Consider the following 24637-nt stretch of genomic DNA (forward strand, 5'->3'; position numbering starts at 1 on the left):
ACAAGTAAACAAGGAGCATAGACTATTTCCTGACCGAATCAACCCGGCCGCGGCGGTGAGAGCGCCGAATCCTAACCACTAGACCACCAGGGAAGGATAATACAGTGCAAATCGGTTCTCAGTGTGAGCTGGTACATATGTGCGATAACCTTCTATATTCATTGTGACAGGTTGTACAAGTAAACATGTAGCAAAAAGAGTAGTTCCCTGACCGGGAATCGAACCCGGGCCGCGGCGGTGAGAGCACTGAATCTAACCACTAGACCACCAGGGAAGGGGGTACTACAGTGCAATTCGTTTCCCAGTTTGAAATGGTACATATAGTTGAAGTCGTAAGTTTCCATCCACTTAGGCTGGAGTCATTAAAACCTGTTTGTCAACCCCTCCCCACATTTCTTGCTAACAAACGATCGTTTTGGCAGACGGTTAGACATCTACTTTGTGCATGACACAAGTCATTTTTCCAACAATTGTTTACATTGGGATTATTTCACTTATAATTCACTGTATCACAAATTCAGTGGGCCAGAAGTTTACATACAATAAGTTGGCTGTGCCTTTAAACAGTTTGTAAAATTCCCGAAAATGATGTCATGGCTTTAGAAGCTTCTGATAGGCTAATTGACATCCTTTGAGTCAATTGGAGGAGTACCTGTAGATGTATTTCAAGGCCTACCTTCAAACTCAGTGCCTCTTTGCTTGACTCCATGGGAAAAGCAAAGGAAATCAGGCAAGACCTCAGAAAGAAAATGTAGACCTCCACAAGTCTGGTTCCTCCTTGGGAGCAATTTCCAAACGCCTGAAGGTACCTCGCTCATCTGTAGAAACAATAGTACGCAAGTATAAACACCATGGTATGACGCAGGCGTCATACCGCTCAGGAAGGATATATCGACATACCCCGAGAGGCCGCTCAGCAAGGAAGAAGCTACTGCTCCAAAACCGCCATAAAAAAGCCATACTACAGTTTGGGGACAAAGATCCTAGTTTTTGGAGAAATGTCCTCTGGTCTGATGAAACAAAATCGAACTGTTTGGCCATAATGACCATTGTTATGTTTGGAGGGAAAAGGGGAGGCTTTCAAGCCGAAGAACACCATCATGTTGTGGGGGTGCTTTGCTGCAGGAGGGTCTGGTGCACCACTAGAACACCTGGGAAGGACACTGCAGGGCAAATCGGTTTGCAATTTGAAGTGGTACATATGTGCGACAACCTACTAAATTCATAGTGACAGGTTGCACAAGTAACAAGGAGCATAGACTATTTCCCTGACCGGGAATCGAACCCGGGCCGCGGCGGTGAGAGCGCCGAATCCTAACCACTAGACCACCAGGGAAGGATAATACAGTGCAAATCGGTTCTCAGTGTGAGCTGGTACATATGTGCGATAACCTTCTATATTCATTGTGACAGGTTGTACAAGTAAACATGTAGCAAAAGAGTAGTTCCCTGACCGGGAATCGAACCCGGGCCGCGGCGGTGAGAGCGCCGAATCCTAACCACTAGACCACCAGGGAAGGATAATACAGTGCAAATCGGTTCTCAGTGTGAGCTAGTACATATGTGCGATAACCTTCTATATTCATTGTGACAGGTTGTACAAGTAAACATGAAGCAAAAGAGTAGTTCCCTGAACGGGATTCGAACCCAGGCTGCGGCGGTGAGAGCGCCGAATTCTAACCACTAGACCACCAGGGAAGGGTACTACAGTGCAATTCGTTTCCCAGTTTGAAATGGTACATATAGTTGAAGTCGTAAGTTTCCATCCACTTAGGCTGGAGTCATTAAAACCTGTTTGTCAACCCCTCCCCACATTTCTTGCTAACAAACGATCGTTTTGGCAGACGGTTAGGACATCTACTTTGTGCATGACACAAGTCATTTTTCCAACAATTGTTTACATTGGGATTATTTCACTTATAATTCACTGTATCACAAATTCAGTGGGCCAGAAGTTTACATACAATAAGTTGGCTGTGCCTTTAAACAGTTTGTAAAATTCCCGAAAATGATGTCATGGCTTTAGAAGCTTCTGATAGGCTAATTGACATCCTTTGAGTCAATTGGAGGAGTACCTGTAGATGTATTTCAAGGCCTACCTTCAAACTCAGTGCCTCTTTGCTTGACTCCATGGGAAAAGCAAAGGAAATCAGGCAAGACCTCAGAAAGAAAATGTAGACCTCCACAAGTCTGGTTCCTCCTTGGGAGCAATTTCCAAACGCCTGAAGGTACCTCGCTCATCTGTAGAAACAATAGTACGCAAGTATAAACACCATGGTATGACGCAGGCGTCATACCGCTCAGGAAGGAGACGCGTTCTCTCTCCTAGAGATGAACGTACTTTGGGTCGAAAAGTGCAAATCCATCCCAGAACAACAGCAAAGGACCTTGTGAAGATGCTGGAGGAAACAGGTACAAAATGGTCTATATCCACAGGCAAACGAGTCCTATATCGACATACCCCGAGAGGCCGCTCAGCAAGGAAGAAGCTACTGCTCCAAAACCGCCATAAAAAAGCCATACTACAGTTTGGGGACAAAGATCCTAGTTTTTGGAGAAATGTCCTCTGGTCTGATGAAACAAAATCGAACTGTTTGGCCATAATGACCATTGTTATGTTTGGAGGGAAAAGGGGGAGGCTTTCAAGCCGAAGAACACCATCATGTTGTGGGGGTGCTTTGCTGCAGGAGGGTCTGGTGCACCACTAGAACACCTGGGAAGGACACTGCAGGGCAAATCGGTTTGCAATTTGAAGTGGTACATATGTGCGACAACCTACTAAATTCATAGTGACAGGTTGCACAAGTAAACAAGGAGCATAGACTATTTCCCTGACCGGGAATCGAACCCGGGCCGCGGCGGTGAGAGCGCCGAATCCTAACCACTAGACCACCAGGGAAGGATAATACAGTGCAAATCGGTTCTCAGTGTGAGCTGGTACATATGTGCGATAACCTTCTATATTCATTGTGACAGGTTGTACAAGTAAACATGTAGCAAAAGAGTAGTTCCCTGACCGGGAATCGAACCCGGGCCGCGGCGGTGAGAGCGCCGAATCCTAACCACTAGACCACCAGGGAAGGGTACTACAGTGCAATTCGTTTCCCAGTTTGAAATGGTACATATAGTTGAAGTCGTAAGTTTCCATCCACTTAGGCTGGAGTCATTAAAACCTGTTTGTCAACCCCTCCCCACATTTCTTGCTAACAAACGATCGTTTTGGCAGACGGTTAGGACATCTACTTTGTGCATGACACAAGTCATTTTTCCAACAATTGTTTACATTGGGATTATTTCACTTATAATTCACTGTATCACAAATTCAGTGGGCCAGAAGTTTACATACAATAAGTTGGCTGTGCCTTTAAACAGTTTGTAAAATTCCCGAAAATGATGTCATGGCTTTAGAAGCTTCTGATAGGCTAATTGACATCCTTTGAGTCAATTGGAGGAGTACCTGTAGATGTATTTCAAGGCCTACCTTCAAACTCAGTGCCTCTTTGCTTGACTCCATGGGAAAAGCAAAGGAAATCAGGCAAGACCTCAGAAAGAAAATGTAGACCTCCACAAGTCTGGTTCCTCCTTGGGAGCAATTTCCAAACGCCTGAAGGTACCTCGCTCATCTGTAGAAACAATAGTACGCAAGTATAAACACCATGGTATGACGCAGGCGTCATACCGCTCAGGAAGGAGACGCGTTCTCTCTCCTAGAGATGAACGTACTTTGGGTCGAAAAGTGCAAATCCATCCCAGAACAACAGCAAAGGACCTTGTGAAGATGCTGGAGGAAACAGGTACAAAATGGTCTATATCCACAGGCAAACGAGTCCTATATCGACATACCCCGAGAGGCCGCTCAGCAAGGAAGAAGCTACTGCTCCAAAACCGCCATAAAAAAGCCATACTACAGTTTGGGGACAAAGATCCTAGTTTTTGGAGAAATGTCCTCTGGTCTGATGAAACAAAATCGAACTGTTTGGCCATAATGACCATTGTTATGTTTGGAGGGAAAAGGGGGAGGCTTTCAAGCCGAAGAACACCATCATGTTGTGGGGGTGCTTTGCTGCAGGAGGGTCTGGTGCACCACTAGAACACCTGGGAAGGACACTGCAGGGCAAATCGGTTTGCAATTTGAAGTGGTACATATGTGCGACAACCTACTAAATTCATAGTGACAGGTTGCACAAGTAAACAAGGAGCATAGACTATTTCCCTGACCGGGAATCGAACCCGGGCCGCGGCGGTGAGAGCGCCGAATCCTAACCACTAGACCACCAGGGAAGGGTACTACAGTGCAATTCGTTTCCCAGTTTGAAATGGTACATATAGTTGAAGTCGTAAGTTTCCATCCACTTAGGCTGGAGTCATTAAAACCTGTTTGTCAACCCCTCCCCACATTTCTTGCTAACAAACGATCGTTTTGGCAGACGGTTAGGACATCTACTTTGTGCATGACACAAGTCATTTTTCCAACAATTGTTTACATTGGGATTATTTCACTTATAATTCACTGTATCACAAATTCAGTGGGCCAGAAGTTTACATACAATAAGTTGGCTGTGCCTTTAAACAGTTTGTAAAATTCCCGAAAATGATGTCATGGCTTTAGAAGCTTCTGATAGGCTAATTGACATCCTTTGAGTCAATTGGAGGAGTACCTGTAGATGTATTTCAAGGCCTACCTTCAAACTCAGTGCCTCTTTGCTTGACTCCATGGGAAAAGCAAAGGAAATCAGGCAAGACCTCAGAAAGAAAATGTAGACCTCCACAAGTCTGGTTCCTCCTTGGGAGCAATTTCCAAACGCCTGAAGGTACCTCGCTCATCTGTAGAAACAATAGTACGCAAGTATAAACACCATGGTATGACGCAGGCGTCATACCGCTCAGGAAGGAGACGCGTTCTCTCTCCTAGAGATGAACGTACTTTGGGTCGAAAAGTGCAAATCCATCCCAGAACAACAGCAAAGGACCTTGTGAAGATGCTGGAGGAAACAGGTACAAAATGGTCTATATCCACAGGCAAACGAGTCCTATATCGACATACCCCGAGAGGCCGCTCAGCAAGGAAGAAGCTACTGCTCCAAAACCGCCATAAAAAAGCCATACTACAGTTTGGGGACAAAGATCCTAGTTTTTGGAGAAATGTCCTCTGGTCTGATGAAACAAAATCGAACTGTTTGGCCATAATGACCATTGTTATGTTTGGAGGGAAAAGGGGGAGGCTTTCAAGCCGAAGAACACCATCATGTTGTGGGGGTGCTTTGCTGCAGGAGGGTCTGGTGCACCACTAGAACACCTGGGAAGGACACTGCAGGGCAAATCGGTTTGCAATTTGAAGTGGTACATATGTGCGACAACCTACTAAATTCATAGTGACAGGTTGCACAAGTAAACAAGGAGCATAGACTATTTCCCTGACCGGGAATCGAACCCGGGCCGCGGCGGTGAGAGCGCCGAATCCTAACCACTAGACCACCAGGGAAGGATAATACAGTGCAAATCGGTTCTCAGTGTGAGCTGGTACATATGTGCGATAACCTTCTATATTCATTGTGACAGGTTGTACAAGTAAACATGTAGCAAAAGAGTAGTTCCCTGACCGGGAATCGAACCCGGGCCGCGGCGGTGAGAGCGCCGAATCCTAACCACTAGACCACCAGGGAAGGGTACTACAGTGCAATTCGTTTCCCAGTTTGAAATGGTACATATAGTTGAAGTCGTAAGTTTCCATCCACTTAGGCTGGAGTCATTAAAACCTGTTTGTCAACCCCTCCCCACATTTCTTGCTAACAAACGATCGTTTTGGCAGACGGTTAGGACATCTACTTTGTGCATGACACAAGTCATTTTTCCAACAATTGTTTACATTGGGATTATTTCACTTATAATTCACTGTATCACAAATTCAGTGGGCCAGAAGTTTACATACAATAAGTTGGCTGTGCCTTTAAACAGTTTGTAAAATTCCCGAAAATGATGTCATGGCTTTAGAAGCTTCTGATAGGCTAATTGACATCCTTTGAGTCAATTGGAGGAGTACCTGTAGATGTATTTCAAGGCCTACCTTCAAACTCAGTGCCTCTTTGCTTGACTCCATGGGAAAAGCAAAGGAAATCAGGCAAGACCTCAGAAAGAAAATGTAGACCTCCACAAGTCTGGTTCCTCCTTGGGAGCAATTTCCAAACGCCTGAAGGTACCTCGCTCATCTGTAGAAACAATAGTACGCAAGTATAAACACCATGGTATGACGCAGGCGTCATACCGCTCAGGAAGGAGACGCGTTCTCTCTCCTAGAGATGAACGTACTTTGGGTCGAAAAGTGCAAATCCATCCCAGAACAACAGCAAAGGACCTTGTGAAGATGCTGGAGGAAACAGGTACAAAATGGTCTATATCCACAGGCAAACGAGTCCTATATCGACATACCCCGAGAGGCCGCTCAGCAAGGAAGAAGCTACTGCTCCAAAACCGCCATAAAAAAGCCATACTACAGTTTGGGGACAAAGATCCTAGTTTTTGGAGAAATGTCCTCTGGTCTGATGAAACAAAAATCGAACTGTTTGGCCATAATGACCATTGTTATGTTTGGAGGGAAAAGGGCTTTCAAGCCGAAGAACACCATCATGTTGTGGGGGTGCTTTGCTGCAGGAGGGTCTGGTGCACCACTAGAACACCTGGGAAGGACACTGCAGGGCAAATCGGTTTGCAATTTGAAGTGGTACATATGTGCGACAACCTACTAAATTCATAGTGACAGGTTGCACAAGTAAACAAGGAGCATAGACTATTTCCCTGACCAGGGAATCGAACCCGGGAATCGAACCCGGGCCGCGGCGGTGAGAGCGCCGAATCCTAACCACTAGACCACCAGGGAAGGATAATACAGTGCAAATCGGTTCTCAGTGTGAGCTGGTACATATGTGCGATAACCTTCTATATTCATTGTGACAGGTTGTACAAGTAAACATGTAGCAAAAGAGTAGTTCCCTGACCGGGAATCGAACCCGGGCCGCGGCGGTGAGAGCGCCGAATCCTAACCACTAGACCACCAGGGAAGGGTACTACAGTGCAATTCGTTTCCCAGTTTGAAATGGTACATATAGTTGAAGTCGTAAGTTTCCATCCACTTAGGCTGGAGTCATTAAAACCTGTTTGTCAACCCCTCCCCACATTTCTTGCTAACAAACGATCGTTTTGGCAGACGGTTAGGACATCTACTTTGTGCATGACACAAGTCATTTTTCCAACAATTGTTTACATTGGGATTATTTCACTTATAATTCACTGTATCACAAATTCAGTGGGCCAGAAGTTTACATACAATAAGTTGGCTGTGCCTTTAAACAGTTTGTAAAATTCCCGAAAATGATGTCATGGCTTTAGAAGCTTCTGATAGGCTAATTGACATCCTTTGAGTCAATTGGAGGAGTACCTGTAGATGTATTTCAAGGCCTACCTTCAAACTCAGTGCCTCTTTGCTTGACTCCATGGGAAAAGCAAAGGAAATCAGGCAAGACCTCAGAAAGAAAATGTAGACCTCCACAAGTCTGGTTCCTCCTTGGGAGCAATTTCCAAACGCCTGAAGGTACCTCGCTCATCTGTAGAAACAATAGTACGCAAGTATAAACACCATGGTATGACGCAGGCGTCATACCGCTCAGGAAGGAGACGCGTTCTCTCTCCTAGAGATGAACGTACTTTGGGTCGAAAAGTGCAAATCCATCCCAGAACAACAGCAAAGGACCTTGTGAAGATGCTGGAGGAAACAGGTACAAAATGGTCTATATCCACAGGCAAACGAGTCCTATATCGACATACCCCGAGAGGCCGCTCAGCAAGGAAGAAGCTACTGCTCCAAAACCGCCATAAAAAAGCCATACTACAGTTTGGGGACAAAGATCCTAGTTTTTGGAGAAATGTCCTCTGGTCTGATGAAACAAAATCGAACTGTTTGGCCATAATGACCATTGTTATGTTTGGAGGGAAAAGGGGAGGCTTTCAAGCCGAAGAACACCATCATGTTGTGGGGGTGCTTTGCTGCAGGAGGGTCTGGTGCACCACTAGAACACCTGGGAAGGACACTGCAGGGCAAATCGGTTTGCAATTTGAAGTGGTACATATGTGCGACAACCTACTAAATTCATAGTGACAGGTTGCACAAGTAAACAAGGAGCATAGACTATTTCCCTGACCGGGAATCGAACCCGGGCCGCGGCGGTGAGAGCGCCGAATCCTAACCACTAGACCACCAGGGAAGGGTACTACAGTGCAATTCGTTTCCCAGTTTGAAATGGTACATATAGTTGAAGTCGTAAGTTTCCATCCACTTAGGCTGGAGTCATTAAAACCTGTTTGTCAACCCCTCCCCACATTTCTTGCTAACAAACGATCGTTTTGGCAGACGGTTAGGACATCTACTTTGTGCATGACACAAGTCATTTTTCCAACAATTGTTTACATTGGGATTATTTCACTTATAATTCACTGTATCACAAATTCAGTGGGCCAGAAGTTTACATACAATAAGTTGGCTGTGCCTTTAAACAGTTTGTAAAATTCCCGAAAATGATGTCATGGCTTTAGAAGCTTCTGATAGGCTAATTGACATCCTTTGAGTCAATTGGAGGAGTACCTGTAGATGTATTTCAAGGCCTACCTTCAAACTCAGTGCCTCTTTGCTTGACTCCATGGGAAAAGCAAAGGAAATCAGGCAAGACCTCAGAAAGAAAATGTAGACCTCCACAAGTCTGGTTCCTCCTTGGGAGCAATTTCCAAACGCCTGAAGGTACCTCGCTCATCTGTAGAAACAATAGTACGCAAGTATAAACACCATGGTATGACGCAGGCGTCATACCGCTCAGGAAGGAGACGCGTTCTCTCTCCTAGAGATGAACGTACTTTGGGTCGAAAAGTGCAAATCCATCCCAGAACAACAGCAAAGGACCTTGTGAAGATGCTGGAGGAAACAGGTACAAAATGGTCTATATCCACAGGCAAACGAGTCCTATATCGACATACCCCGAGAGGCCGCTCAGCAAGGAAGAAGCTACTGCTCCAAAACCGCCATAAAAAAGCCATACTACAGTTTGGGGACAAAGATCCTAGTTTTGGAGAAATGTCCTCTGGTCTGATGAAACAAAAATCGAACTGTTTGGCCATAATGACCATTGTTATGTTTGGAGGGAAAAGGGGGAGGCTTTCAAGCCGAAGAACACCATCATGTTGTGGGGGTGCTTTGCTGCAGGAGGGTCTGGTGCACCACTAGAACACCTGGGAAGGACACTGCAGGGCAAATCGGTTTGCAATTTGAAGTGGTACATATGTGCGACAACCTACTAAATTCATAGTGACAGGTTGCACAAGTAAACAAGGAGCATAGACTATTTCCCTGACCGGGAATCGAACCCGGGCCGCGGCGGTGAGAGCGCCGAATCCTAACCACTAGACCACCAGGGAAGGGTACTACAGTGCAATTCGTTTCCCAGTTTGAAATGGTACATATAGTTGAAGTCGTAAGTTTCCATCCACTTAGGCTGGAGTCATTAAAACCTGTTTGTCAACCCCTCCCCACATTTCTTGCTAACAAACGATCGTTTTGGCAGACGGTTAGGACATCTACTTTGTGCATGACACAAGTCATTTTTCCAACAATTGTTTACATTGGGATTATTTCACTTATAATTCACTGTATCACAAATTCAGTGGGCCAGAAGTTTACATACAATAAGTTGGCTGTGCCTTTAAACAGTTTGTAAAATTCCCGAAAATGATGTCATGGCTTTAGAAGCTTCTGATAGGCTAATTGACATCCTTTGAGTCAATTGGAGGAGTACCTGTAGATGTATTTCAAGGCCTACCTTCAAACTCAGTGCCTCTTTGCTTGACTCCATGGGAAAAGCAAAGGAAATCAGGCAAGACCTCAGAAAGAAAATGTAGACCTCCACAAGTCTGGTTCCTCCTTGGGAGCAATTTCCAAACGCCTGAAGGTACCTCGCTCATCTGTAGAAACAATAGTACGCAAGTATAAACACCATGGTATGACGCAGGCGTCATACCGCTCAGGAAGGAGACGCGTTCTCTCTCCTAGAGATGAACGTACTTTGGGTCGAAAAGTGCAAATCCATCCCAGAACAACAGCAAAGGACCTTGTGAAGATGCTGGAGGAAACAGGTACAAAATGGTCTATATCCACAGGCAAACGAGTCCTATATCGACATACCCCGAGAGGCCGCTCAGCAAGGAAGAAGCTACTGCTCCAAAACCGCCATAAAAAAGCCATACTACAGTTTGGGGACAAAGATCCTAGTTTTTGGAGAAATGTCCTCTGGTCTGATGAAACAAAATCGAACTGTTTGGCCATAATGACCATTGTTATGTTTGGAGGGAAAAGGGGGAGGCTTTCAAGCCGAAGAACACCATCATGTTGTGGGGGTGCTTTGCTGCAGGAGGGTCTGGTGCACCACTAGAACACCTGGGAAGGACACTGCAGGGCAAATCGGTTTGCAATTTGAAGTGGTACATATGTGCGACAACCTACTAAATTCATAGTGACAGGTTGCACAAGTAAACAAGGAGCATAGACTATTTCCCTGACCGGGAATCGAACCCGGGCCGCGGCGGTGAGAGCGCCGAATCCTAACCACTAGACCACCAGGGAAGGATAATACAGTGCAAATCGGTTCTCAGTGTGAGCTGGTACATATGTGCGATAACCTTCTATATTCATTGTGACAGGTTGTACAAGTAAACATGTAGCAAAAGAGTAGTTCCCTGACCGGGAATCGAACCCGGGCCGCGGCGGTGAGAGCGCCGAATCCTAACCACTAGACCACCAGGGAAGGGTACTAGTGCAATTCGTTTCCCAGTTTGAAATGGTACATATAGTTGAAGTCGTAAGTTTCCATCCACTTAGGCTGGAGTCATTAAAACCTGTTTGTCAACCCCTCCCCACATTTCTTGCTAACAAACGATCGTTTTGGCAGACGGTTAGGACATCTACTTTGTGCATGACACAAGTCATTTTTCCAACAATTGTTTACATTGGGATTATTTCACTTATAATTCACTGTATCACAAATTCAGTGGGCCAGAAGTTTACATACAATAAGTTGGCTGTGCCTTTAAACAGTTTGTAAAATTCCCGAAAATGATGTCATGGCTTTAGAAGCTTCTGATAGGCTAATTGACATCCTTTGAGTCAATTGGAGGAGTACCTGTAGATGTATTTCAAGGCCTACCTTCAAACTCAGTGCCTCTTTGCTTGACTCCATGGGAAAAGCAAAGGAAATCAGGCAAGACCTCAGAAAGAAAATGTAGACCTCCACAAGTCTGGTTCCTCCTTGGGAGCAATTTCCAAACGCCTGAAGGTACCTCGCTCATCTGTAGAAACAATAGTACGCAAGTATAAACACCATGGTATGACGCAGGCGTCATACCGCTCAGGAAGGAGACGCGTTCTCTCTCCTAGAGATGAACGTACTTTGGGTCGAAAAGTGCAAATCCATCCCAGAACAACAGCAAAGGACCTTGTGAAGATGCTGGAGGAAACAGGTACAAAATGGTCTATATCCACAGGCAAACGAGTCCTATATCGACATACCCCGAGAGGCCGCTCAGCAAGGAAGAAGCTACTGCTCCAAAACCGCCATAAAAAAGCCATACTACAGTTTGGGGACAAAGATCCTAGTTTTTGGAGAAATGTCCTCTGGTCTGATGAAACAAAAATCGAACTGTTTGGCCATAATGACCATTGTTATGTTTGGAGGGAAAAGGGCTTTCAAGCCGAAGAACACCATCATGTTGTGGGGGTGCTTTGCTGCAGGAGGGTCTGGTGCACCACTAGAACACCTGGGAAGGACACTGCAGGGCAAATCGGTTTGCAATTTGAAGTGGTACATATGTGCGACAACCTACTAAATTCATAGTGACAGGTTGCACAAGTAAACAAGGAGCATAGACTATTTCCCTGACCGGGAATCGAACCCGGGCCGCGGCGGTGAGAGCGCCGAATCCTAACCACTAGACCACCAGGGAAGGATAATACAGTGCAAATCGGTTCTCAGTGTGAGCTGGTACATATGTGCGATAACCTTCTATATTCATTGTGACAGGTTGTACAAGTAAACATGTAGCAAAAGAGTAGTTCCCTGACCGGGAATCGAACCCGGGCCGCGGCGGTGAGAGCGCCGAATCCTAACCACTAGACCACCAGGGAAGGGTACTACAGTGCAATTCGTTTCCCAGTTTGAAATGGTACATATAGTTGAAGTCGTAAGTTTCCATCCACTTAGGCTGGAGTCATTAAAACCTGTTTGTCAACCCCTCCCCACATTTCTTGCTAACAAACGATCGTTTTGGCAGACGGTTAGGACATCTACTTTGTGCATGACACAAGTCATTTTTCCAACAATTGTTTACATTGGGATTATTTCACTTATAATTCACTGTATCACAAATTCAGTGGGCCAGAAGTTTACATACAATAAGTTGGCTGTGCCTTTAAACAGTTTGTAAAATTCCCGAAAATGATGTCATGGCTTTAGAAGCTTCTGATAGGCTAATTGACATCCTTTGAGTCAATTGGAGGAGTACCTGTAGATGTATTTCAAGGCCTACCTTCAAACTCAGTGCCTCTTTGCTTGACTCCATGGGAAAAGCAAAGGAAATCAGGCAAGACCTCAGAAAGAAAATGTAGACCTCCACAAGTCTGGTTCCTCCTTGGGAGCAATTTCCAAACGCCTGAAGGTACCTCGCTCATCTGTAGAAACAATAGTACGCAAGTATAAACACCATGGTATGACGCAGGCGTCATACCGCTCAGGAAGGAGACGCGTTCTCTCTCCTAGAGATGAACGTACTTTGGGTCGAAAAGTGCAAATCCATCCCAGAACAACAGCAAAGGACCTTGTGAAGATGCTGGAGGAAACAGGTACAAAATGGTCTATATCCACAGGCAAACGAGTCCTATATCGACATACCCCGAGAGGCCGCTCAGCAAGGAAGAAGCTACTGCTCCAAAACCGCCATAAAAAAGCCATACTACAGTTTGGGGACAAAGATCCTAGTTTTTGGAGAAATGTCCTCTGGTCTGATGAAACAAAAATCGAACTGTTTGGCCATAATGACCATTGTTATGTTTGGAGGGAAAAGGGCTTTCAAGCCGAAGAACACCATCATGTTGTGGGGGTGCTTTGCTGCAGGAGGGTCTGGTGCACCACTAGAACACCTGGGAAGGACACTGCAGGGCAAATCGGTTTGCAATTTGAAGTGGTACATATGTGCGACAACCTACTAAATTCATAGTGACAGGTTGCACAAGTAAACAAGGAGCATAGACTATTTCCCTGACCGGGAATCGAACCCGGGCCGCGGCGGTGAGAGCGCCGAATCCTAACCACTAGACCACCAGGGAAGGATAATACAGTGCAAATCGGTTCTCAGTGTGAGCTGGTACATATGTGCGATAACCTTCTATATTCATTGTGACAGGTTGTACAAGTAAACATGTAGCAAAAGAGTAGTTCCCTGACCGGGAATCGAACCCGGGCCGCGGCGGTGAGAGCGCCGAATCCTAACCACTAGACCACCAGGGAAGGGTACTACAGTGCAATTCGTTTCCCAGTTTGAAATGGTACATATAGTTGAAGTCGTAAGTTTCCATCCACTTAGGCTGGAGTCATTAAAACCTGTTTGTCAACCCCTCCCCACATTTCTTGCTAACAAACGATCGTTTTGGCAGACGGTTAGGACATCTACTTTGTGCATGACACAAGTCATTTTTCCAACAATTGTTTACATTGGGATTATTTCACTTATAATTCACTGTATCACAAATTCAGTGGGCCAGAAGTTTACATACAATAAGTTGGCTGTGCCTTTAAACAGTTTGTAAAATTCCCGAAAATGATGTCATGGCTTTAGAAGCTTCTGATAGGCTAATTGACATCCTTTGAGTCAATTGGAGGAGTACCTGTAGATGTATTTCAAGGCCTACCTTCAAACTCAGTGCCTCTTTGCTTGACTCCATGGGAAAAGCAAAGGAAATCAGGCAAGACCTCAGAAAGAAAATGTAGACCTCCACAAGTCTGGTTCCTCCTTGGGAGCAATTTCCAAACGCCTGAAGGTACCTCGCTCATCTGTAGAAACAATAGTACGCAAGTATAAACACCATGGTATGACGCAGGCGTCATACCGCTCAGGAAGGAGACGCGTTCTCTCTCCTAGAGATGAACGTACTTTGGGTCGAAAAGTGCAAATCCATCCCAGAACAACAGCAAAGGACCTTGTGAAGATGCTGGAGGAAACAGGTACAAAATGGTCTATATCCACAGGCAAACGAGTCCTATATCGACATACCCCGAGAGGCCGCTCAGCAAGGAAGAAGCTACTGCTCCAAAACCGCCATAAAAAAAGCCATACTACAGTTTGGGGACAAAGATCCTAGTTTTTGGAGAAATGTCCTCTGGTCTGATGAAACAAAAATCGAACTGTTTGGCCATAATGACCATTGTTATGTTTGGAGGGAAAAGGGGGAGGCTTTCAAGCCGAAGAACACCATCATGTTGTGGGGGTGCTTTGCTGCAGGAGGGTCTGGTGCACCACTAGAACACCTGGGAAGGACACTGCAGGGCAAATCGGTTTGCAATTTGAAGTGGTACATATGTGCGACAACCTACTAAATTCATAGTGACAGGTTGCACAAGTAAACAAGGAGCATAGACTATTTCCCTGACCGGGAATCGAACCCGGGCCGCGGCGGTGAGAGCGCCGAATCCTAACCACTAGACCACCAGGGAAGGATAATACAGTGCAAATCGGTTCTCAGTGTGAGCTGGTACATATGTGCGATAACCTTCTATATTCATTGTGACAGGTTGTACAAGTAAACATGTAGCAAAAGAGTAGTTCCCTGACCGGGAATCGAACCCGGGCCGCGGCGGTGAGAGCGCCGAATCCTAACCACTAGACCACCAGGGAAGGGTACTACAGTGCAATTCGTTTCCCAGTTTGAAATGGTACATATAGTTGAAGTCGTAAGTTTCCATCCACTTAGGCTGGAGTCATTAAAACCTGTTTGTCAACCCCTCCCCACATTTCTTGCTAACAAACGATCGTTTTGGCAGACGGTTAGGACATCTACTTTGTGCATGACACAAGTCATTTTTCCAACAATTGTTTACATTGGGATTATTTCACTTATAATTCACTGTATCACAAATTCAGTGGGCCAGAAGTTTACATACAATAAGTTGGCTGTGCCTTTAAACAGTTTGTAAAATTCCCGAAAATGATGTCATGGCTTTAGAAGCTTCTGATAGGCTAATTGACATCCTTTGAGTCAATTGGAGGAGTACCTGTAGATGTATTTCAAGGCCTACCTTCAAACTCAGTGCCTCTTTGCTTGACTCCATGGGAAAAGCAAAGGAAATCAGGCAAGACCTCAGAAAGAAAATGTAGACCTCCACAAGTCTGGTTCCTCCTTGGGAGCAATTTCCAAACGCCTGAAGGTACCTCGCTCATCTGTAGAAACAATAGTACGCAAGTATAAACACCATGGTATGACGCAGGCGTCATACCGCTCAGGAAGGAGACGCGTTCTCTCTCCTAGAGATGAACGTACTTTGGGTCGAAAAGTGCAAATCCATCCCAGAACAACAGCAAAGGACCTTGTGAAGATGCTGGAGGAAACAGGTACAAAATGGTCTATATCCACAGGCAAACGAGTCCTATATCGACATACCCCGAGAGGCCGCTCAGCAAGGAAGAAGCTACTGCTCCAAAACCGCCATAAAAAAGCCATACTACAGTTTGGGGACAAAGATCCTAGTTTTTGGAGAAATGTCCTCTGGTCTGATGAAACAAAAATCGAACTGTTTGGCCATAATGACCATTGTTATGTTTGGAGGGAAAAGGGGGAGGCTTTCAAGCCGAAGAACACCATCATGTTGTGGGGGTGCTTTGCTGCAGGAGGGTCTGGTGCACCACTAGAACACCTGGGAAGGACACTGCAGGGCAAATCGGTTTGCAATTTGAAGTGGTACATATGTGCGACAACCTACTAAATTCATAGTGACAGGTTGCACAAGTAAACAAGGAGCATAGACTATTTCCCTGACCGGGAATCGAACCCGGGCCGCGGCGGTGAGAGCGCCGAATCCTAACCACTAGACCACCAGGGAAGGATAATACAGTGCAAATCGGTTCTCAGTGTGAGCTGGTACATATGTGCGATAACCTTCTATATTCATTGTGACAGGTTGTACAAGTAAACATGTAGCAAAAGAGTAGTTCCCTGACCGGGAATCGAACCCGGGCCGCGGCGGTGAGAGCGCCGAATCCTAACCACTAGACCACCAGGGAAGGGTACTACAGTGCAATTCGTTTCCCAGTTTGAAATGGTACATATAGTTGAAGTCGTAAGTTTCCATCCACTTAGGCTGGAGTCATTAAAACCTGTTTGTCAACCCCTCCCCACATTTCTTGCTAACAAACGATCGTTTTGGCAGACGGTTAGGACATCTACTTTGTGCATGACACAAGTCATTTTTCCAACAATTGTTTACATTGGGATTATTTCACTTATAATTCACTGTATCACAAATTCAGTGGGCCAGAAGTTTACATACAATAAGTTGGCTGTGCCTTTAAACAGTTTGTAAAATTCCCGAAAATGATGTCATGGCTTTAGAAGCTTCTGATAGGCTAATTGACATCCTTTGAGTCAATTGGAGGAGTACCTGTAGATGTATTTCAAGGCCTACCTTCAAACTCAGTGCCTCTTTGCTTGACTCCATGGGAAAAGCAAAGGAAATCAGGCAAGACCTCAGAAAGAAAATGTAGACCTCCACAAGTCTGGTTCCTCCTTGGGAGCAATTTCCAAACGCCTGAAGGTACCTCGCTCATCTGTAGAAACAATAGTACGCAAGTATAAACACCATGGTATGACGCAGGCGTCATACCGCTCAGGAAGGAGACGCGTTCTCTCTCCTAGAGATGAACGTACTTTGGGTCGAAAAGTGCAAATCCATCCCAGAACAACAGCAAAGGACCTTGTGAAGATGCTGGAGGAAACAGGTACAAAATGGTCTATATCCACAGGCAAACGAGTCCTATATCGACATACCCCGAGAGGCCGCTCAGCAAGGAAGAAGCTACTGCTCCAAAACCGCCATAAAAAAGCCATACTACAGTTTGGGGACAAAGATCCTAGTTTTTGGAGAAATGTCCTCTGGTCTGATGAAACAAAAATCGAACTGTTTGGCCATAATGACCATTGTTATGTTTGGAGGGAAAAGGGGGAGGCTTTCAAGCCGAAGAACACCATCATGTTGTGGGGTGCTTTGCTGCAGGAGGGTCTGGTGCACCACTAGAACACCTGGGAAGGACACTGCAGGGCAAATCGGTTTGCAATTTGAAGTGGTACATATGTGCGACAACCTACTAAATTCATAGTGACAGGTTGCACAAGTAAACAAGGAGCATAGACTATTTCCCTGACCGGGAATCGAACCCGGGCCGCGGCGGTGAGAGCGCCGAATCCTAACCACTAGACCACCAGGGAAGGATAATACAGTGCAAATCGGTTCTCAGTGTGAGCTGGTACATATGTGCGATAACCTTCTATATTCATTGTGACAGGTTGTACAAGTAAACATGTAGCAAAAGAGTAGTTCCCTGACCGGGAATCGAACCCGGGCCGCGGCGGTGAGAGCGCCGAATCCTAACCACTAGACCACCAGGGAAGGGTACTACAGTGCAATTCGTTTCCCAGTTTGAAATGGTACATATAGTTGAAGTCGTAAGTTTCCATCCACTTAGGCTGGAGTCATTAAAACCTGTTTGTCAACCCTCCCCACATTTCTTGCTAACAAACGATCGTTTTGGCAGACGGTTAGGACATCTACTTTGTGCATGACACAAGTCATTTTTCCAACAATTGTTTACATTGGGATTATTTCACTTATAATTCACTGTATCACAAATTCAGTGGGCCAGAAGTTTACATACAATAAGTTGGCTGTGCCTTTAAACAGTTTGTAAAATTCCCGAAAATGATGTCATGGCTTTAGAAGCTTCTGATAGGCTAATTGACATCCTTTGAGTCAATTGGAGGAGTACCTGTAGATGTATTTCAAGGCCTACCTTCAAACTCAGTGCCTCTTTGCTTGACTCCATGGGAAAAGCAAAGGAAATCAGGCAAGACCTCAGAAAGAAAATGTAGACCTCCACAAGTCTGGTTCCTCCTTGGGAGCAATTTCCAAACGCCTGAAGGTACCTCGCTCATCTGTAGAAACAATAGTACGCAAGTATAAACACCATGGTATGACGCAGGCGTCATACCGCTCAGGAAGGAGACGCGTTCTCTCTCCTAGAGATGAACGTACTTTGGGTCGAAAAGTGCAAATCCATCCCAGAACAACAGCAAAGGACCTTGTGAAGATGCTGGAGGAAACAGGTACAAAATGGTCTATATCCACAGGCAAACGAGTCCTATATCGACATACCCCGAGAGGCCGCTCAGCAAGGAAGAAGCTACTGCTCCAAAACCGCCATAAAAAAGCCATACTACAGTTTGGGGACAAAGATCCTAGTTTTTGGAGAAATGTCCTCTGGTCTGATGAAACAAAAATCGAACTGTTTGGCCATAATGACCATTGTTATGTTTGGAGGGAAAAGGGCTTTCAAGCCGAAGAACACCATCATGTTGTGGGGGTGCTTTGCTGCAGGAGGGTCTGGTGCACCACTAGAACACCTGGGAAGGACACTGCAGGGCAAATCGGTTTGCAATTTGAAGTGGTACATATGTGCGACAACCTACTAAATTCATAGTGACAGGTTGCACAAGTAAACAAGGAGCATAGACTATTTCCCTGACCGGGAATCGAACCCGGGCCGCGGCGGTGAGAGCGCCGAATCCTAACCACTAGACCACCAGGGAAGGATAATACAGTGCAAATCGGTTCTCAGTGTGAGCTGGTACATATGTGCGATAACCTTCTATATTCATTGTGACAGGTTGTACAAGTAAACATGTAGCAAAAGAGTAGTTCCCTGACCGGGAATCGAACCCGGGCCGCGGCGGTGAGAGCGCCGAATCCTAACCACTAGACCACCAGGGAAGGGTACTACAGTGCAATTCGTTTCCCAGTTTGAAATGGTACATATAGTTGAAGTCGTAAGTTTCCATCCACTTAGGCTGGAGTCATTAAAACCTGTTTGTCAACCCCTCCCCACATTTCTTGCTAACAAACGATCGTTTTGGCAGACGGTTAGGACATCTACTTTGTGCATGACACAAGTCATTTTTCCAACAATTGTTTACATTGGGATTATTTCACTTATAATTCACTGTATCACAAATTCAGTGGGCCAGAAGTTTACATACAATAAGTTGGCTGTGCCTTTAAACAGTTTGTAAAATTCCCGAAAATGATGTCATGGCTTTAGAAGCTTCTGATAGGCTAATTGACATCCTTTGAGTCAATTGGAGGAGTACCTGTAGATGTATTTCAAGGCCTACCTTCAAACTCAGTGCCTCTTTGCTTGACTCCATGGGAAAAGCAAAGGAAATCAGGCAAGACCTCAGAAAGAAAATGTAGACCTCCACAAGTCTGGTTCCTCCTTGGGAGCAATTTCCAAACGCCTGAAGGTACCTCGCTCATCTGTAGAAACAATAGTACGCAAGTATAAACACCATGGTATGACGCAGGCGTCATACCGCTCAGGAAGGAGACGCGTTCTCTCTCCTAGAGATGAACGTACTTTGGGTCGAAAAGTGCAAATCCATCCCAGAACAACAGCAAAGGACCTTGTGAAGATGCTGGAGGAAACAGGTACAAAATGGTCTATATCCACAGGCAAACGAGTCCTATATCGACATACCCCGAGAGGCCGCTCAGCAAGGAAGAAGCTACTGCTCCAAAACCGCCATAAAAAAGCCATACTACAGTTTGGGGACAAAGATCCTAGTTTTTGGAGAAATGTCCTCTGGTCTGATGAAACAAAAATCGAACTGTTTGGCCATAATGACCATTGTTATGTTTGGAGGGAAAAGGGCTTTCAAGCCGAAGAACACCATCATGTTGTGGGGGTGCTTTGCTGCAGGAGGGTCTGGTGCACCACTAGAACACCTGGGAAGGACACTGCAGGGCAAATCGGTTTGCAATTTGAAGTGGTACATATGTGCGACAACCTACTAAATTCATAGTGACAGGTTGCACAAGTAAACAAGGAGCATAGACTATTTCCCTGACCGGGAATCGAACCCGGGCCGCGGCGGTGAGAGCGCCGAATCCTAACCACTAGACCACCAGGGAAGGATAATACAGTGCAAATCGGTTCTCAGTGTGAGCTGGTACATATGTGCGATAACCTTCTATATTCATTGTGACAGGTTGTACAAGTAAACATGTAGCAAAAGAGTAGTTCCCTGACCGGGAATCGAACCCGGGCCGCGGCGGTGAGAGCGCCGAATCCTAACCACTAGACCACCAGGGAAGGATAATACAGTGCAAATCGGTTCTCAGTGTGAGCTGGTACATATGTGCGATAACCTTCTATATTCATTGTGACAGGTTGTACAAGTAAACATGTAGCAAAAGAGTAGTTCCCTGACCGGGAATCGAACCCGGGCCGCGGCGGTGAGAGCGCCGAATCCTAACCACTAGACCACCAGGGAAGGGTACTACAGTGCAATTCGTTTCCCAGTTTGAAATGGTACATATAGTTGAAGTCGTAAGTTTCCATCCACTTAGGCTGGAGTCATTAAAACCTGTTTGTCAACCCCTCCCCACATTTCTTGCTAACAAACGATCGTTTTGGCAGACGGTTAGGACATCTACTTTGTGCATGACACAAGTCATTTTTCCAACAATTGTTTACATTGGGATTATTTCACTTATAATTCACTGTATCACAAATTCAGTGGGCCAGAAGTTTACATACAATAAGTTGGCTGTGCCTTTAAACAGTTTGTAAAATTCCCGAAAATGATGTCATGGCTTTAGAAGCTTCTGATAGGCTAATTGACATCCTTTGAGTCAATTGGAGGAGTACCTGTAGATGTATTTCAAGGCCTACCTTCAAACTCAGTGCCTCTTTGCTTGACTCCATGGGAAAAGCAAAGGAAATCAGGCAAGACCTCAGAAAGAAAATGTAGACCTCCACAAGTCTGGTTCCTCCTTGGGAGCAATTTCCAAACGCCTGAAGGTACCTCGCTCATCTGTAGAAACAATAGTACGCAAGTATAAACACCATGGTATGACGCAGGCGTCATACCGCTCAGGAAGGAGACGCGTTCTCTCTCCTAGAGATGAACGTACTTTGGGTCGAAAAGTGCAAATCCATCCCAGAACAACAGCAAAGGACCTTGTGAAGATGCTGGAGGAAACAGGTACAAAATGGTCTATATCCACAGGCAAACGAGTCCTATATCGACATACCCCGAGAGGCCGCTCAGCAAGGAAGAAGCTACTGCTCCAAAACCGCCATAAAAAAGCCATACTACAGTTTGGGGACAAAGATCCTAGTTTTGGAGAAATGTCCTCTGGTCTGATGAAACAAAAATCGAACTGTTTGGCCATAATGACCATTGTTATGTTTGGAGGGAAAAGGGGGAGGCTTTCAAGCCGAAGAACACCATCATGTTGTGGGGGTGCTTTGCTGCAGGAGGGTCTGGTGCACCACTAGAACACCTGGGAAGGACACTGCAGGGCAAATCGGTTTGCAATTTGAAGTGGTACATATGTGCGACAACCTACTAAATTCATAGTGACAGGTTGCACAAGTAAACAAGGAGCATAGACTATTTCCCTGACCGGGAATCGAACCCGGGCCGCGGCGGTGAGAGCGCCTAATCCTAACCACTAGACCACCAGGGAAGGATAATACAGTGCAAATCGGTTCTCAGTGTGAGCTGGTACATATGTGCGATAACCTTCTATATTCATTGTGACAGGTTGTACAAGTAAACATGTAGCAAAAGAGTAGTTCCCTGACCGGGAATCGAACCCGGGCCGCGGCGGTGAGAGCGCCGAATCCTAACCACTAGACCACCAGGGAAGGGTACTACAGTGCAATTCGTTTCCCAGTTTGAAATGGTACATATAGTTGAAGTCGTAAGTTTCCATCCACTTAGGCTGGAGTCATTAAAACCTGTTTGTCAACCCCTCCCCACATTTCTTGCTAACAAACGATCGTTTTGGCAGACGGTTAGGACATCTACTTTGTGCATGACACAAGTCATTTTTCCAACAATTGTTTACATTGGGATTATTTCACTTATAATTCACTGTATCACAAATTCAGTGGGCCAGAAGTTTACATACAATAAGTTGGCTGTGCCTTTAAACAGTTTGTAAAATTCCCGAAAATGATGTCATGGCTTTAGAAGCTTCTGATAGGCTAATTGACATCCTTTGAGTCAATTGGAGGTGTACCTGTAGATGTATTTCAAGGCCTACCTTCAAACTCAGTGCCTCTTTGCTTGACTCCATGGGAAAAGCAAAGGAAATCAGGCAAGACCTCAGAAAAAAAATGTAGACCTCCACAAGTCTGGTTCCTCCTTGGGAGCAATTTCCAAACGCCTGAAGGTACCTCGCTCATCTGTAGAAACAATAGTACGCAAGTATAAACACCATGGTATGACGCAGGCGTCATACCGCTCAGGAAGGAGACGCGTTCTCTCTCCTAGAGATGAACGTACTTTGGGTCGAAAAGTGCAAATCCATCCCAGAACAACAGCAAAGGACCTTGTGAAGATGCTGGAGGAAACAGGTACAAAATGGTCTATATCCACAGGCAAACGAGTCCTATATCGACATACCCCGAGAGGCCGCTCAGCAAGGAAGAAGCTACTCCTCCAAAACCGCCATAGAAAAGCCATACTACAGTTTGGGGACAAAGATCCTAGTTTTTGGAGAAATGTCCTCTGGTCTGATGAAACAAAATCGAACTGTTTGGCCATAATGACCATTGTTATGTTTGGAGGGAAAAGGGGAGGCTTTCAAGCCGAAGAACACCATCATGTTGTGGGGGTGCTTTGCTGCAGGAGGGTCTGGTGCACCACTGATAGGGGTGTCCGGGTTGGAGCGAGCGGTCGCATTCGCACTTCGCTCTGCAGGTTGTATAACATTTTCATTACATTTCATTATAGTACAACGGTTGATTTGTCTAATCTTAGCAATTCTTCTTAGCTAGCTACATAGCCGTCCTTGTATCAGAGATAATTGCATAATTATCGTATTTCGTCGCCCCTAACGTAGCCTTCACTGCTATTCGCCCAGGAGCTAGCAAGCACTAGCTAACGCACACAGATTAGCATCACTGTAGTGCTATTCACTCAACTGTACGACTTGATTAGTCTAGTGTTAGCTAGCTACATAGCTGTCTTTGTTTCCAAGATAATTGTGTAGTTTAGTGTGTGTAGCCTTGGAGTGATTATCTTAATTCACTGAGGTTCGCTAGCCAGCTATTTGTCGTCCTTAACGTAGGAGACTCTGCTAGCTAGCCAACAGCTAACAGCTAACAGCTAGCCAACAACAACCCGGTCGATTCCGCTTCGCTCCACAGTTAGTATCACATTTTCATTTCATTTCATTACAGTACAACGGTTTGATTTGTTTGATCGTAGCTAGCTACATAGCCGTCTTTGTTTCAAAGATAATTGTGTAGTCTAGAGCGATTTCCTAGGTTAGCTAGCCAGCTATTGTCGTTCTTTTAACGCAACGTAACGTAAACAACACTGCTAGCTAGCCAGCTAGCCCCCGATTAGCAGCACTGTAGAAACTATTACACTCAACGGAACGACTTGATTAGTGTAGTGTCAACAACGCAGCCACTGCCAGCTAGCCTACTTTAGCAGTACTGTATCATTTTAATCATTTTAGTCAATAAGACTCTTGCTACGTAAGCTTAACTTTCTGAACATTCGAGACGTGTAGTCCACTTGTCATTCCAATCTCCTTGCATTAGCGTAGCCTTTTCTGTAGCCTGTCAACTATGTGTCTGTCTATCCCTGTTCTCTCCTCTCTGCACAGACCATACAAACGCTCCACACCGCGGGCCGCGACCACCCTAATCTGGTGGTCCCAGCGCGTACGACCCACGTGGAGTTCCAGGTCTCCGGTAGCCTCTGGAACTGCCGATCTGCGGCCAACAAGGCAGAGTTCATCTCAGCCTATGCCTCCCTCCAGTCCCTTGACTTCTTGGCACTGACGGAAACATGGATCACCACAGATAACACTGCTACTCCTACTGCTCTCTCCCTCGTCCGCCCACGTGTTCTCGCACACCCCGAGAGCTTCTGGTCAGCGGGGTGGTGGCACCGGGATCCTCATCTCTCCCAAGTGGTCTTTCTCTCTTTCTCCCCTTACCCATCTGTCTATCGCCTCCTTTGAATTCCATGCTGTCACAGTTACCAGCCCTTTCAAGCTTAACATCCTTATCATTTATCGCCCTCCAGGTTCCTCGGAGAGTTCATCAATGAGCTTGATGCCTTGATAAGCTCCTTTCCTGAGGACGGCTCACCTCTCACAGTTCTGGGCGACTTTAACCTCCCCACGTCTACCTTTGACTCATTCCTCTCTGCCTCCTTCTTTCCACTCCTCTCCTCTTTTGACCTCACCCTCTCACCTTCCCC

General features: G+C 45.7%; 30 non-coding genes across 30 annotated transcripts; all 30 read right to left on the reverse strand.

Annotated features, from left to right (window-relative positions):
• Positions 1-203: 203 nt before the first annotated feature.
• Positions 204-274, reverse strand: trnae-cuc (transfer RNA glutamic acid (anticodon CUC)). Its single transcript has one exon. It is a non-coding gene; the product is annotated as a tRNA-Glu (tRNA).
• Positions 275-1264: 990 nt separating this feature from the next.
• Positions 1265-1336, reverse strand: trnae-cuc (transfer RNA glutamic acid (anticodon CUC)). Its single transcript has one exon. It is a non-coding gene; the product is annotated as a tRNA-Glu (tRNA).
• Positions 1337-1445: 109 nt separating this feature from the next.
• Positions 1446-1517, reverse strand: trnae-cuc (transfer RNA glutamic acid (anticodon CUC)). The gene has a single exon. It is a non-coding gene; the product is annotated as a tRNA-Glu (tRNA).
• A 1310-nt stretch (positions 1518-2827) lies between these two features.
• On the reverse strand, positions 2828-2899 carry trnae-cuc (transfer RNA glutamic acid (anticodon CUC)). The gene has a single exon. It is a non-coding gene; the product is annotated as a tRNA-Glu (tRNA).
• Positions 2900-3008: 109 nt separating this feature from the next.
• On the reverse strand, positions 3009-3080 carry trnae-cuc (transfer RNA glutamic acid (anticodon CUC)). The gene has a single exon. It is a non-coding gene; the product is annotated as a tRNA-Glu (tRNA).
• Positions 3081-4209: 1129 nt separating this feature from the next.
• Positions 4210-4281, reverse strand: trnae-cuc (transfer RNA glutamic acid (anticodon CUC)). The gene has a single exon. It is a non-coding gene; the product is annotated as a tRNA-Glu (tRNA).
• Positions 4282-5410: 1129 nt separating this feature from the next.
• Positions 5411-5482, reverse strand: trnae-cuc (transfer RNA glutamic acid (anticodon CUC)). The gene has a single exon. It is a non-coding gene; the product is annotated as a tRNA-Glu (tRNA).
• Positions 5483-5591: 109 nt separating this feature from the next.
• On the reverse strand, positions 5592-5663 carry trnae-cuc (transfer RNA glutamic acid (anticodon CUC)). The gene has a single exon. It is a non-coding gene; the product is annotated as a tRNA-Glu (tRNA).
• Positions 5664-6983: 1320 nt separating this feature from the next.
• Positions 6984-7055, reverse strand: trnae-cuc (transfer RNA glutamic acid (anticodon CUC)). Its single transcript has one exon. It is a non-coding gene; the product is annotated as a tRNA-Glu (tRNA).
• Positions 7056-8183: 1128 nt separating this feature from the next.
• Positions 8184-8255, reverse strand: trnae-cuc (transfer RNA glutamic acid (anticodon CUC)). The gene has a single exon. It is a non-coding gene; the product is annotated as a tRNA-Glu (tRNA).
• A 1129-nt stretch (positions 8256-9384) lies between these two features.
• Positions 9385-9456, reverse strand: trnae-cuc (transfer RNA glutamic acid (anticodon CUC)). Its single transcript has one exon. It is a non-coding gene; the product is annotated as a tRNA-Glu (tRNA).
• Positions 9457-10585: 1129 nt separating this feature from the next.
• Positions 10586-10657, reverse strand: trnae-cuc (transfer RNA glutamic acid (anticodon CUC)). The gene has a single exon. It is a non-coding gene; the product is annotated as a tRNA-Glu (tRNA).
• Positions 10658-10766: 109 nt separating this feature from the next.
• trnae-cuc (transfer RNA glutamic acid (anticodon CUC)) lies at positions 10767-10838 on the reverse strand. Its single transcript has one exon. It is a non-coding gene; the product is annotated as a tRNA-Glu (tRNA).
• A 1123-nt stretch (positions 10839-11961) lies between these two features.
• trnae-cuc (transfer RNA glutamic acid (anticodon CUC)) lies at positions 11962-12033 on the reverse strand. Its single transcript has one exon. It is a non-coding gene; the product is annotated as a tRNA-Glu (tRNA).
• A 109-nt stretch (positions 12034-12142) lies between these two features.
• Positions 12143-12214, reverse strand: trnae-cuc (transfer RNA glutamic acid (anticodon CUC)). The gene has a single exon. It is a non-coding gene; the product is annotated as a tRNA-Glu (tRNA).
• A 1125-nt stretch (positions 12215-13339) lies between these two features.
• On the reverse strand, positions 13340-13411 carry trnae-cuc (transfer RNA glutamic acid (anticodon CUC)). Its single transcript has one exon. It is a non-coding gene; the product is annotated as a tRNA-Glu (tRNA).
• A 109-nt stretch (positions 13412-13520) lies between these two features.
• Positions 13521-13592, reverse strand: trnae-cuc (transfer RNA glutamic acid (anticodon CUC)). Its single transcript has one exon. It is a non-coding gene; the product is annotated as a tRNA-Glu (tRNA).
• Positions 13593-14723: 1131 nt separating this feature from the next.
• trnae-cuc (transfer RNA glutamic acid (anticodon CUC)) lies at positions 14724-14795 on the reverse strand. The gene has a single exon. It is a non-coding gene; the product is annotated as a tRNA-Glu (tRNA).
• Positions 14796-14904: 109 nt separating this feature from the next.
• On the reverse strand, positions 14905-14976 carry trnae-cuc (transfer RNA glutamic acid (anticodon CUC)). The gene has a single exon. It is a non-coding gene; the product is annotated as a tRNA-Glu (tRNA).
• A 1130-nt stretch (positions 14977-16106) lies between these two features.
• trnae-cuc (transfer RNA glutamic acid (anticodon CUC)) lies at positions 16107-16178 on the reverse strand. Its single transcript has one exon. It is a non-coding gene; the product is annotated as a tRNA-Glu (tRNA).
• A 109-nt stretch (positions 16179-16287) lies between these two features.
• On the reverse strand, positions 16288-16359 carry trnae-cuc (transfer RNA glutamic acid (anticodon CUC)). The gene has a single exon. It is a non-coding gene; the product is annotated as a tRNA-Glu (tRNA).
• A 1129-nt stretch (positions 16360-17488) lies between these two features.
• trnae-cuc (transfer RNA glutamic acid (anticodon CUC)) lies at positions 17489-17560 on the reverse strand. Its single transcript has one exon. It is a non-coding gene; the product is annotated as a tRNA-Glu (tRNA).
• Positions 17561-17669: 109 nt separating this feature from the next.
• Positions 17670-17741, reverse strand: trnae-cuc (transfer RNA glutamic acid (anticodon CUC)). The gene has a single exon. It is a non-coding gene; the product is annotated as a tRNA-Glu (tRNA).
• Positions 17742-18865: 1124 nt separating this feature from the next.
• Positions 18866-18937, reverse strand: trnae-cuc (transfer RNA glutamic acid (anticodon CUC)). Its single transcript has one exon. It is a non-coding gene; the product is annotated as a tRNA-Glu (tRNA).
• A 109-nt stretch (positions 18938-19046) lies between these two features.
• trnae-cuc (transfer RNA glutamic acid (anticodon CUC)) lies at positions 19047-19118 on the reverse strand. The gene has a single exon. It is a non-coding gene; the product is annotated as a tRNA-Glu (tRNA).
• Positions 19119-20243: 1125 nt separating this feature from the next.
• On the reverse strand, positions 20244-20315 carry trnae-cuc (transfer RNA glutamic acid (anticodon CUC)). The gene has a single exon. It is a non-coding gene; the product is annotated as a tRNA-Glu (tRNA).
• Positions 20316-20424: 109 nt separating this feature from the next.
• trnae-cuc (transfer RNA glutamic acid (anticodon CUC)) lies at positions 20425-20496 on the reverse strand. Its single transcript has one exon. It is a non-coding gene; the product is annotated as a tRNA-Glu (tRNA).
• A 109-nt stretch (positions 20497-20605) lies between these two features.
• trnae-cuc (transfer RNA glutamic acid (anticodon CUC)) lies at positions 20606-20677 on the reverse strand. Its single transcript has one exon. It is a non-coding gene; the product is annotated as a tRNA-Glu (tRNA).
• A 1129-nt stretch (positions 20678-21806) lies between these two features.
• On the reverse strand, positions 21807-21878 carry trnae-cuc (transfer RNA glutamic acid (anticodon CUC)). Its single transcript has one exon. It is a non-coding gene; the product is annotated as a tRNA-Glu (tRNA).
• A 109-nt stretch (positions 21879-21987) lies between these two features.
• On the reverse strand, positions 21988-22059 carry trnae-cuc (transfer RNA glutamic acid (anticodon CUC)). Its single transcript has one exon. It is a non-coding gene; the product is annotated as a tRNA-Glu (tRNA).
• Between the last annotated feature and the right edge of the window lie 2578 nt (positions 22060-24637).

Source organism: Oncorhynchus keta, unplaced genomic scaffold, assembly GCF_023373465.1.
Source record: "Oncorhynchus keta strain PuntledgeMale-10-30-2019 unplaced genomic scaffold, Oket_V2 Un_contig_12347_pilon_pilon, whole genome shotgun sequence".
In the NCBI taxonomy this organism is placed as follows: Eukaryota; Metazoa; Chordata; class Actinopteri; order Salmoniformes; family Salmonidae; genus Oncorhynchus; species Oncorhynchus keta.